The sequence below is a fragment of the Mirounga angustirostris genome, unplaced genomic scaffold (genome assembly GCF_029215605.1).
Source record: "Mirounga angustirostris isolate CCGP_5_RB_7025 unplaced genomic scaffold, mMirAng1.0.hap1 SCAF_8, whole genome shotgun sequence".
Classification (NCBI taxonomy): Eukaryota; Metazoa; Chordata; class Mammalia; order Carnivora; family Phocidae; genus Mirounga; species Mirounga angustirostris.
The window spans coordinates 13,772,612-13,785,640 of NW_026991716.1; positions in this window are offsets into that span (position 1 = coordinate 13,772,612).

Below are 13,029 nucleotides of genomic sequence, written 5' to 3' on the forward strand. Positions count from 1 at the left end.
TTCAAATATCCAAAATGAAAAAAATAACCACACTGACATTTTCCTCTCCCTCCACCCCTTGAGGAAGCTATAAAAATACATAAGGCAATAATAACATTGTAGCATCTCGTCTTTGTAGGACAGTTTGCGATTTATAAAGAACTTACACTCAGTGTATTGCCTTCAGCCCCCAGAGCCATCCTATAGGATAAGACAGTGCATGGAGAGGCTCAGAGCCTTCCAAATCTTCAAGTTCCAGTTCCTCTTTGCTGAACAATTCCTTCTTAAATTTCCCTCTCTTCCCACAGTTTACTATAAGCAGTCAGGAGGAACCAGGCCACACCTTGTCTAGAAATCTCCAAGCTAAACATCCAAGTGTATTAGGTACAAGTTCTACCTTCCACAAAACTCTAGAACCCAAGTCGTCCAAGTTCATTTCTTGGTAAAGATGGCCTTCCCAGTGCCCAATAACATACTCCGCATTTCCATCTGAGTCCTCAATAGAATCACCTTGAACATCCATATTTCTACCAATAGTCTCTTCAAGGCAATCTAGGTTTTTCTAACATGGGCCTCAAAACTCTTCCAGCCTCTACTCATACCCAGTTCCAAAGCCACTTCCACAGTTTTCTTTTTTGGGTATTTGGTATTTTTTTGGTATTTTGGCACCAGCCCCCAATACCAAAATCTATATTAATTTGCTAGGGCTGACATAACAATGTACCACAGACTGGGTGGATCAAACAGCAGAAATTGATTTTCTCACAGTTCAGGAGGCTCGAAGTCCAAGGTCAGGGTGTCCACAGAATTGGTCTTCTCTGAGGCCTCTTGCCTTGGCTGACACACGTTTGTCTTCTCCTTGGGTCCTCATGTGGTCTTCCCTCCCTGCGCGTCTGTGTGCAAATTTCCTCTTCTTTTAAGGACTCCAATTACACTGGACTGGAGCCCATACCAAAATCTTCATTTTCACTTAATTACCCCTCTCAAAACCTTACCACCACATACAGTCGCATTCTGAGATACTGAGGGGTTAGAACTTCAATAGAGATATTTCAGGGAAAGACACAATTCAGCCCATAACAGGCAGTAGATCCACAAATGAGAATTAAACCCACAGATGAGAATATTAACGTGCCTAGAAGCTTAAAGTCACGTGGCTCGTATACTCGAGACCCAGATGTTCTGAGTTTTCTTCTCCAGTCTATTAAGGCAGAAAAAAATGTATTGGAAGTATGTATCCCAAGTAAGTAGACCCGTGAATGGTTGTCAGGAAGTAAGACCAAAAGATAAGTCGTGGTCACGGAAAATGCCAATTATTTTGAAAGGGCTACGACAAATCTGACAGATGAAAGCATTGCAGCATGCTTCATGTCTTCTGCAAATTGTTTGAAAGGTTACATTCATGGCAGCGCTTTTCTTTTAAGGCTGAACTCTTCCTGTAGGCATTTTTAGGAGGAAATGTTTTATCGGCCCCAGAATTATAATCCTAAAAAGTTATTAAGGAAGAAGATCGTATTTTCATCTCTACCCTTGGAATGGCATAAATCTCTTCGAACAAAATTTGCAACTAACCGTAGTCAGTGGATATATGGACGAGCACCATGGGCCAAATAAGAGCCAGTGCAGTCATTACTAAGCCAACAAAATTCGTGGCAAGACCTCTGTTTGGCAGAGCATCATCCTAAGCCCTGACCTGGAAATCACTCAACTCTACTTGCCTCATTGCCAAAGTCGCTGGCTTTGTCTCCATCCTAGCTCAGATCATCCACTAATCGTGCAGCTCGCTGCTTTGTAAACTGGGGATTAACTATCTGAGGCTTAGGATCACATTTGAAATGCACTTTAAAATAAATATGTGTTGGGGCCCCTGGGTGGCTCAGTCAGTTAAGCATCTGCCTTCGGCTCAGGCCATGATCCCAGGGTCCCGGGATGGCTCTCTCCCTCTGCCCCTCCCCGCTGCTCATGCTCATGCTCTGTCTGTCTGTCTCTCTCAAATAAATAAATAAAATCCTTAAAAAAATAGATGTTTATCAAAGGTAGGGAAGAAACATTTTGGAATGTTGCTCTTCAAGTGGTGAGCCTGTTCTTGGATTTAGAAAGGTGTGCTTTAAATCTAACACTATAAGTGTATCTTTATGTTTGATAAGAATCACTCCACAGATTAAAACATCATTGTACAAACACAAAGGAGACATTTAATTGTCTTTTAGCTATGTCCTCGAGATCACTGGGGGTTCCAAGGAGAGAAAGACCTGGACACAGTTCTGAGTTGCTTTCATCACAATGAACACGTGATGTCAAATCATGATGAACATGGTTCCTGGGACCCAAATCCAGGTTTCTTGGGTTTCTTTCACTGGGACTTGATGACTATTGAAGGCAAGTTTGGGGCAAAACCAAACAAACCAAGCTATAAATTGTCACTTACTGGTGGGTCCAGAAAAAGAGGGAAATGGAATCATTCCTCTCCAAGGTCCTTATGCATTCAAAAATCAGGAGTCAATGCACAGATTTCTTCATTGGTTGGAACCAGATAAAACCTCAAGACCCACTCATCTGAGGGCCTTCTACACAGTAAAATAGTGTTTGTGGTGCCATGCAGCCCCTGGGAGGGAGACGAGATCCGACAGTTACAATATTTCTCCCTGAGCTTGTCTTTGGTTCTATGGTAATTAATTTAAAAGGACACTTTAGCACTTTAGCATTTGTGCCAAATAATAGAAAAATTAGATTAAAAATGCAACCAGCTGGCTTCTCAGCTGTCCTGGTAAAGTCATGATCAGAGCTGCCCTTTGGCGAGAAGCTTCTGTGCCAGACCCTCTTGGCCCGCTTCCAAGGCAAGACGGGCATGAGAGATAGAAGTCAGGTGGGCCTGTTGCCGCTGGGGCTGAATGACCCCAGTGCTGTGTCTGTGGACCAGTCGGTGGCTCTTCAAAGTTTTCCAGTTGGCTCCTGCAGCTCAGATATCCATCTGAGAGTGAATTACTCCCATAGTCTCCCAACTGGTCTCCTTGCTTCCAGTCTTGCTGTTCCATACACAGAAGTCAGAATGATCCTTATAAAACATAAGTGGGGTTCTGCCTCCCAGTGCATCCCAGCACAGAAAACAAAACCCAAAATCCTTACTGGGACTTCGATTTGGTTTCCATTACCTCCCTGGCCTCATCACCTGCCACTTTCCCACAGCGTCACTCTACAGCAACTCTATCGGCCTCCTCATTATTCGTGAAACACTCCAGGCATGCCCCTCCTCAAAGCCTCTGCACATTCTGTTCTCTCTGCCAGGAATGCTCTTCTTCCAGACTCCCAGGGGCTTGGTCCCCCATTTCTTTCAGATCTCTGGTCACATGTCACCTTATCAGAGAGGTCTTCCCTCTCCCCCAACTCTACCCCATCATCACTCTTTCTGGTTTGAGACCATCTCAAACACAATGGCAAGTTGCAGAAAGAATACAAAGAACTTCTTTTCCCGAACTGTTTGAGAGTAAGTTGTCAACATGATGCCCCATCACCCTTAAATAGTCCTACAACCAGAACATCCTCCGACACAATCATAATGCAGCCATCAGGATGGGCAAGTCAACAATGACACAGTACTCCTATCTAACCTCAGATCCCAATCAGGTTTCACCAACTGTTTCAACAACATCCTTTCCAGCCAAAGGACTGGGTACAGCATCCTGCCTTCCAGTTGCTTCTTCTTTAGTGTCCTTCCGTATGAAACTGTTTCCCAGTCTTTCAGTGACTTCCATCCCTTGACACTGAAGACTACCGGCAACTAATTTTGTAAAGATGCCCAGTCAATGTGGGTTTGTCCAGTGTTTCATCAGGACCAAGTTCAGCTTTACATCTTTGGCAGGAATATCACAAAAGTGAGGCCATGTTTAGGACCAGCTACATTATTTGCAGGGCTCGGTGCAAAATGAAATGAAATGAAAATGCAGACCCCTTGTTTAGAAATATTAAGAATTTCAAGATGGCGATGGCAGAGCATCCAGCCAAGCATGCTGCACAGGCCACAAACCTGCAGAGCTGGCCCTGTCCGTGTCCTTCACATTCTCGGTCAGACAGCAAACCACCCAGCTTCGTCCATCGCTGACGGTGCTAATGTCAATTCTTCCATTATGGTGGGTCAGCCAGGCTTCTCCACCATAAAGTTAATCTTCCTCCCTTTGTCATCAGTAAGTGTTGGGGGAAAGATACATTCGTTTTATCTACTTCCTTAGGTCAATATGAACTCATGGCTTTCCATTTTATTCAGTGGTTTATAACCCATTACTATCGTTGTTAATCTTTTTAATTAATTAGTTATGATTTGAGAATTTACGTACAGTCTACTTGGCTTTCTTTGGTGTATAGTTCTGTGAGTGTTAACACATGTATGGACAAGTGGACCCGCCATCGCAATCAGGACACAGAGCACGTTCGACACCTCAAAAAATTCCCTCATGCTGTGCCTTTGTAGTCAAATCTCCCCTCCTTCCAGCCCTTGGCAATCACTGAACTTTGCCCTTACAGTTTTGTCTTTTCTTGAATGTTACAAAAATGGAATCATACTATATGTAACCTTTTGAGACTTGAGTCTTTCATTCAGCCTAATGCCATTCTCATTCCTTCATGTTGTTCCCTAAGTTAGTTTGCACTATGTGGATGCGTACGCTTACTTGTCCTTTCACTTATGTATTACATTAAAATTTCAAATTAATTGAGATTATTCAAATTAATGGCGCTTGCTGTCTACAGACTGGATCCTTACTGATAGAAAATATGGGTCCTGAGATTCTGCATTTTTTTTTTTTAAGAGAGAAAGCGTGTGCAGGAGTAGGGGGAGGGGCAGAGGGAGAGAGAATCTTCAGCAGGCTCCACACCCAGAGCAGAGCCCAACATGGGGCTCAATCCCACAACCCTGAGATCAAGACCTGAGCTGAAATCAAGAGTCAGACGCGGGCGCCTGGGTGGCTCAGTCGTTGAGCGTCTGCCTTCGGCTCAGGTCATGATCTCAGGGTCCTGGGATCGAGCCCCGCATCGGGCTCCCTGCTCCGCGGGAAGTCTGCTTCTCCCTCTCCCACTCCCCTTGCTTGTGTTCCCTCTCTCGCTGTGTCTCTTTCTGTCAAATAAATAAATAAAATCTTAAAAAAAAAAAAGAGTCAGACGCTTCACCCTCTGAGCCACCCAGGGGTCCCTAGAATCTGTATCTCTAACAAGCTCCCAGATGATGCTGGTGTCACTGGTCCAGGGACCCCACCTGCAAGAACGAGGCCCTGGCGAGATCACAGTAACAGTGCTGGTTGGAGGGGGGAGGGAAGGGGGCCAGGATGTGGGCAGCAAAGGAGGGTACCGTGGCCATGCAGGGGAGCAATAACGAGGGCCTGGATCAAGCCAGTGGCAGTGCAGGTTGGATGAGGGAGACGGTAGGGATAGTCGGGGGACAGACCCAACCAGCTGGAGGGGTGGGGGCACCGTTCCCAAGAACACAGGAAGAGGAGCAGGAATGGGGGACAGTGTCACCTCTAATTGTTCAGCTTTAGACACGTGGAGTGTGAAGAGGGAAGGCAGGCCATCTGTAGATCTGTCCAGTAAGAAGTTGGCCATGAGAGTCTGGAGCTCAATGGAGAGAGCGGTCAGGGCTGAAACCCCTGGTGGGAGTGGGGTGTGATCACCCAGAGAAAAGAACAGAGGTGGGGGTGCAGACCCCTTCCGGATGCCAGTTCCATCCATCCGCTCTCTCCGGCTTCCCCACACTGCCCCCCCAACTCAAGGTGCCACCCTCCTTTTATCATGTTTACCTGAGGTTGGGCTCAGAGCCAAATCCTAGCATCTGGGGGGGAGGGGGCTTGCTCAGAAGATGATTGTTACCATAAGCCTCCAACATTAGAGCAGAGAGTGGTTTAAGTGGAAGAGTCTGATCTTGGCTCCACCTGTCAGGGTCCCAGGAAAATGCTGCTTCTTTTACTTTATGTTATTTTATTTTATTTTTGTTTCCTCTATTTTTTTCTTATTTTTTTTAAAGATTTTATTTGCTTATTTGAGAGAGACAGAGAGAGACAGAGATAGCAAGAGAGAGCACGAGCAGGGAGGAGAGGGAGAAGCAGGGAGGCTGCTGCGGGGCTTGATCCCAGGACCCTGGGATCATGACCTGAGCCAAAGGCAGACGCTTAACCGACTGAGCCACCCAGGAGCCCCTGCTTCCTCTATTTTAGACTCAGAGTACACTAAAACTCTTTTCTGCATTTCCTCTCAACATAGGTAACTTAAATTCACATCCAAAAAAATGGATTTTTACCACTAACTGAGTAAACTAAGGGAAATAATTACAGAAATATGCATTTATTAACAGTAGTCCAATTTCGAAAACTAGGGATTCTAAATCAAAGGAGACCAAAGGAAGAAAAAAATCAGTGACAAGATTCCCAGACCTCAGATTCCCTTGTCCCAGGGATAGCATCTTCCAGACAGAAGGACTGGCACCAGTCATTTGGTTTCTTCTCTTCCAGCCCTGGATTTCCATGGGGTGGAATTTTATTTCCCTCCATTACAATGAGTCTAACAGGACATTTCGTCCCCCTCCCAGGACCAGTGCAAAAGCCTTGTTAAAATGAAAACAGTTTTTTCCTTATACAATTTGAAACAAGAAATCATTCTATTGAGTCTGACCCCCATTTTGCAACCACAGGTTATATATGCACTGAAGAGTCTGGAAGAGGGCGCCTGGGTGGCTCAGTTGGTTAAGCGACTGCCTTCGGCTCAGGTCATGATCCTGGAGTCCCTGGATCGAGTCCCGCATCGGGCTCCCTGCTCAGCGGGGAGTCTGCTTCTCCCTCTGACCCTCCTCCCTCTCATGCTCTCTGTCTCTCATTCTCTCTGTCTCAAATAAATAAATAAAATCTTTAAAAAAAAAAAGAGTCTGGAAGATGACAACGGATATCTTTGATAGGGTGAATTATGGATGTTTTTCTTTTGTTTTCACTGATCTGCATTTCACTCTTGTCTTCTGCAGTGAATATGCTTTTCTTCTGTAAGAAAACGTCAATGAAGGTTTTTAACTCTTTGGAAATTCATAATGCTCAGATTCCAGGTAGGCACTTGGTACTTGCAGGTGAGTGAGGATAAATGGGGCAGTCCCGTGCACGGCGGCCCCGGTCATCGCATGGTTGGCTGCCTTCTGCGCTTGCAGACCCATGACTCCAATCCAACGGTACGCTTGCCTTCTATCCCTGCCTCTCTGGACCCCCAAACAGATCACTCACAGAAGAAGAACATCTCAGACAGGAGCGGACGTGAAGGGTAAGTTGTTTGGCTTTTGTGAATCAAAGCAAGACCTGGAAGACCCCACCCCTCATTAATTGCAGGGAGAAAGGTGAGTGTCTCCTGCTAGAAACAACCTGCAGCAGCTGGTGAAACAAACCCCCAAAGACGAGACCCCTGCTAGCCAATTAGCAAGTGCTCATCTGAGAAGACACTCCGTTTGGGACCTTAAGGAACCTACTGGATTTTTTTTTTTTAATTAGCTTTACTAATGGGTTATTTTCCAAACTGAGCAAGGTAGGATAGCATGGTGGGGGACTCTCTTCAAAATACAAGGTGTGCCATCAGAGGAATGGTAGAAAATCACACTGCAACAGAGAAACAGGACTGATTGCAGTAAGTATGGTATTTGTAGTTCAAATATAGTTATTCTACATCTGATTGTATGATCTTGCAAAAAAAAACACCAAAAAACCAAGAGCACGCTTTGATTATAGCAAATAGCTCTTCTTCCAAGTGTCTTCATTCATTCAACATAACATGTCCTGAGCCCCTGTTTATATGTTCCACTTTAGCAGCCAAGTATCACAGCATTTAGGAGAAGAAACTAATCTTTCCCACCTAAAGGGGAGTGATACAGGGCGGGGGCGTGCTGGGGCTGGTGTGTACCTGCTCTTAAGAACAAGTTGTTGGGCACCTGGGTGACTCAGTTGGTTTAACGTCTGCCTTTGGCTCAGGTTGTGATCCCAGGGTCCTGGGATCGAGCCCCGCATTGGGCTCCCTGATCAGCAAGGAGTCTGCTTCTCCCTCTCCCTCTTTCTCTCTGTCAAATAAATAAATAAAATCTTAAAAGAAAAAAAAAAGAACCAGTTCTTAACATTTTCAGGATTTTTGCAAGCCCAGTTGTTAAATACAGACATTATTAAAAAGTAAATTATATAAGCTTAGGCCTAAATTATATTAAACACAAAGGTATATAAAGACTCACTCCTAATGCACCGCTCCTAATTATTTTACAACATTTTGCTATTCTCTGTGCTCTCAAGCTTACTTTCTACTATTGGGCCTATATTGTGGAAATGCTACATAATATAACAAGATGATCCTGCACAGCTCTGTGCTCAGGGAGGTCATGTTGGTAGCATGAACTCAGCCACGAGGGAATACATACACCACGGAAATTGGCAAACACCACACATCAGGGCTTGAGTTATTCTTTTTGTTGCCTGTCTATACTTAAGAAGATGATGGAGAAGGGGTGTTTGGGTGGCTCAGTCGTTAAGCGTCTGCCTTCGGCTCAGGTCATGATCCCAGGGTCCTGGGATCGAGCCCCGCATCAGGCTCCCTGCTCAGCGGGAAGCCTGCTTCTCCCTCTCCCACTCCCCTTGCTTGTGTTCCTTCTCTCACTGTGTCTCTCTCTCTCTGTCAAATAAATAAATAAAATCTTAAAAAAAAAAAAGATGATGGAGAAGGTATCAATGATGTCGATTAAACAAAAGCACGTGTCATATCTATAGCTGCTACATTGTGAATAACACGAAAAACTGAGGAAATATTCTTTTCGTATTCAAGATCTGATTCAGTGAAGAAGTGACATACTGATGAATGAATGAGTTTCCTAAGTCTTCATTTTTCCTCTTCTGTCGCATTCAAAATAAACAAAAACATCCACCAACAGTCATGTTTAAACTACAGTCATTTGTCAATGCTTGAAGTGACTTAGCTGAATTGGGTAGTAATCCCACATTTATTTATTTATTTTTAAAGATTTTATTTATTTATTTGTAAGAGAGAGACTGAGAGAGAGCACATGAGAGGGGGGAGGGTCAGAGGGAGAAGCAGACTCCCTGCCGAGCAGGGAGCCCGATGCGGGACTCGATCCGGGGACTCCAGGATCATGACCTGAGCCGAAGGCAGTCGCTTAACCAACTGAGCCACCCAGGCGCCCAATCCCACATTTATTTGTAGTGTAATTTTCTCAGATCATGGTCTACTTGTGGCCATAGGTTGCTATGGATACAAGAGTCCAGCAGAAATCAACGAAGACATTCTGTATCAAATTGGCTATCATTCTGTATCAAGTATCAATTGGCTATATGGAATTTACAGTAAAGAATGTTATATATTTTATGAACAAAAGAAAGGATAAAACCCAATGTTCATTTCAATAGATGCAGAAAAGCATCTTTTGACATATTTGACAAAGTATAACATCCATTCATGATAAAAATCCTCAACCAGAGCGCCTGGGTGGCTTCATTAAGCGTCTGCCTTCGGCTCAGGTCATGATCCTGGGGTCCTGGGATCGAGCCCTGCATCGAGCTCCCTGCTCAGTGGGAAGCCTGCTTCTCCCTTTCCCACTCCCCCTGCTTATGTTCCTGCTCTCACTATGTCTCTCTCTGTCAAATAAATAAATAAAATATTAAAAATAAAATCCTCAACAAAGTAGCGTTAGAGGGAACGTGGCTCAACATAATAATGTTATATGAAAAACCCACAGCCAACATCGTACTCAGTGGTGAAAAACTGAGAACTTTTCCCCTAAGATCAGGAACAAAGACAAGGATGCCCACTCTCACCACTTTTATTCAACATAATACTGGAAGTCCTAGCCACAGCAATCAGATAACAAAAAGAAATAAAAGGCATCCAAATTGGTGAGAAAGAAGCAAAAGTCTCACTAGTTGCAGATGACATGATATTATAGATAGAAAACCCTAAAGACTCCACCAAAAAACTACTAGAACAGATAAATGAATTCAGTGAAGTCACAGGATACAAAATCAATGTAATGTACAGAAATCCATTGCATTTCTATATACTAATAATGAAGCAGCAGAAAGAGAAATTAAGAAAACAATCCCATTTACGATTGCACCCAAAATAATAAAATACCTAGGTATAAATTTAGCCAAGAGGTGAAAGAGCTGTACTCGGAAAACTATAAAACATTGATGAAAGTAATTGAAGACAATGCAAAGTAACAGAAAGACATTCCATGCTCATGGATTGGAAGAACAAATATTGTTAAGATATCCATACTACTCAAAGCAATGTACAGATTTAATGCAATCTCTATCAAAATATCAACAGCATGGGGCGCCTGGGTGGCTCAGTCATTAAGCGTCTGCCTTCGGCTCAGGTCATGATCCCAGGGTCTTGGGATCAAGCCCTGCATGGGGCTCCCTGCTCCACGGGAAGCCTGCTTCTCCCTCTCCCACTCCCCCTGCTTGTGTTCCCTCTCTCACTGTGTCTCTCTCTGTCAAATAAATAAATAAAATCTTTAAAAAATATATCAACTGCATTTTTCACAAAACTAGAAAAGACAATCCTAAAATTTGTGTGAAACCACAAAAGACCTTAAACAGCCAAAGCAATCTTGAGAAAGAACAAAACTGGAAGTACCACAATCCCAGATTTCAAGACATACTACAAAGCTGTAATAATCAAAACAGTATGGTACTGGCACAAAAATAGATACACAGATCAATGGAATAAAATAGAGAGCCCAGAAATAAACCCACAATTATATGGTCATTTAATCTTTGACAAAGGAGTCAAGAATATGCAACAGGAACAAGATAGTCTCTCCAACAAACAACGTTGGGAAAACTGGACAGCTTACATGCAAAAGAATGTAACTCGACCATTTTCTTTCACCATACACAAAAATAAACTCAACATGGATTAAGGACCTAAATGTGAGACCTGAAACCATAAAAATCCTAGAAGAGAGTACAGGCAGTAATGTCTCTGACATCAGCCATAACAACATTTTTCTAGATAGGTCTCCTGAGGCAAAGGAAACAAAAACAAAGATAAACTATTGGGACTACACCAAAACAAAAAGCTCTGCACAGCAAAGAAAACAATCGACAAAACTAAAAGACAATCTACTGAATGGGAGAAGATATTTGCAAATGACATATCCAAAAAGGGGTTTGTATCCAAAATATATAAAGAACTTATACAATTCAATACCCAAAAAACAAATAACCCAATTAAAAATGGGCAGAAGGCATGAACAGACATTTCTCCAAAGAAGGCATACAGATGGCCAACAGATACATGAAAAGGTGCTCATCATCACTTATCATCAGGGAAATACAAATCAAAACTATAGTGAGATAACACCTCACACCTGTCAGAATGGCTAAAATCAAAAACTCAAGAAACAGCAAGTGTTGGTGAAGATGTGGAGAAAATGGAACACTCATGCACTGTTGGTGGGAATGCAAACCGGGGCAGCCACTGTGGAAAACAGTATGGACGTTCTTAAAAATGTTAAAAATAGAATTACCACATGATCCAGTAATTTTACTACTGGGTATTTACCCAAAGAACACAAAAACACTAATTTGAAAAGATACACACACCTCTGTTTATTGCAGCATTGTTTACAATGGCCACATCCTGGAAGCAGCCCATCGCTAGGTGTCCATTGACAAGTGAATGGATAAAGAAGATGAGATCTATATATTATATATATACAAAAGAATATTACTCAGCCATTAGAAAGAATGAAATCTTGACATTTGCAACATGGATGGATCTAGAGGGTATAAAGCTAAATGAAGTAAGTCAGAGAAAGACCAATACCATATGAGTTTGCTCATATGTGGAATTTAAGAAACATAAATAAAAGAAAGAAACAAATGGTAAAAACACTCTTAACAAAGAGAACAAACTGATGGTTCCCAGAGGGGAGGTAGGTGGGGGGATGGGTGAAATAGGAGTACATGGATCAGGATGAGCACTGACTAAAGTACAGAATTGTTAAATCACTGTATCGTACACCTGAAACTAATATAACACTGCATGTTACCTGTACTGGAATTAAAAACTTTTTAAAGAGTGCTTTATATTTTATAATTATTTGTAAATTGTGTGCTATCCATCCTTTATATCAGTAAAACTTGTAATAAATTTATGCGCATATATATTTGCATTCTTTTTCTCTGGACAGCCACTTGATGGACATTTATCAGCATACCACTTTGCATGGGGCTCCAATAAAGGCAAAGTGTACCCACTATCCCAACCTCACCCATATATCAACCACCGAAATAAAAATGACTTAATATATTCTGGAAATTTCTATAATTATTAAAAATATGAGACAACAGTCATAGACGGAATGAGCCGTATAATAAGACATAAGTAGGCTAGTTAAGTCAGTCACTTTCAAGGCTTCAGTAATAGTAGGCTATAAGAAGAAATAGTCCCTTTTCTCCACGATGACTTAATTTCTCCCACCTCTTCCATTCTTGCACACTGGTGTTCTAGAATCTGCACTCTTCCTGAGATTAAGCATTGCTGGAAATCCCCCATTGCTACATCTCTAGTGACAACATCTGTCTGTTAGCATTGATGCTGTAAACAGAAGAATCAGAGTTATTTGGGGGATGCTGGGGAAGGAATCAGAAGAATGTGTCCTCGGTTTGGTAGTTGGGTAACAAGATGGAAAATCCAACAGTACAGAAGACGCTAGCTGTTGCCTCACCAAGCAGCTCTGGGATCACAAGTAAGTCACCCGTGCGGGTAATCTGGCCTCCTGCCGGAGGGTAAACTCTCACGGGCAGGGACCGACTTGTCCACTGCTTTCCCCAGAGCCTCATAAGGTGCCTGGCACGTGGTAGGCATTCAGTTATTGTTTGCTAAACAAACTCCATGATGACAAACACAAATTCGGCCTTTCATAGTTGTTGCAAAGATCCAGTCGACGTGAATGTATGTAAAGTGTTTTGTAAACTCACGGCTGTTTAAATTATTATTTTAGTAGGTGCCCCCATTAAAGATCTGCTC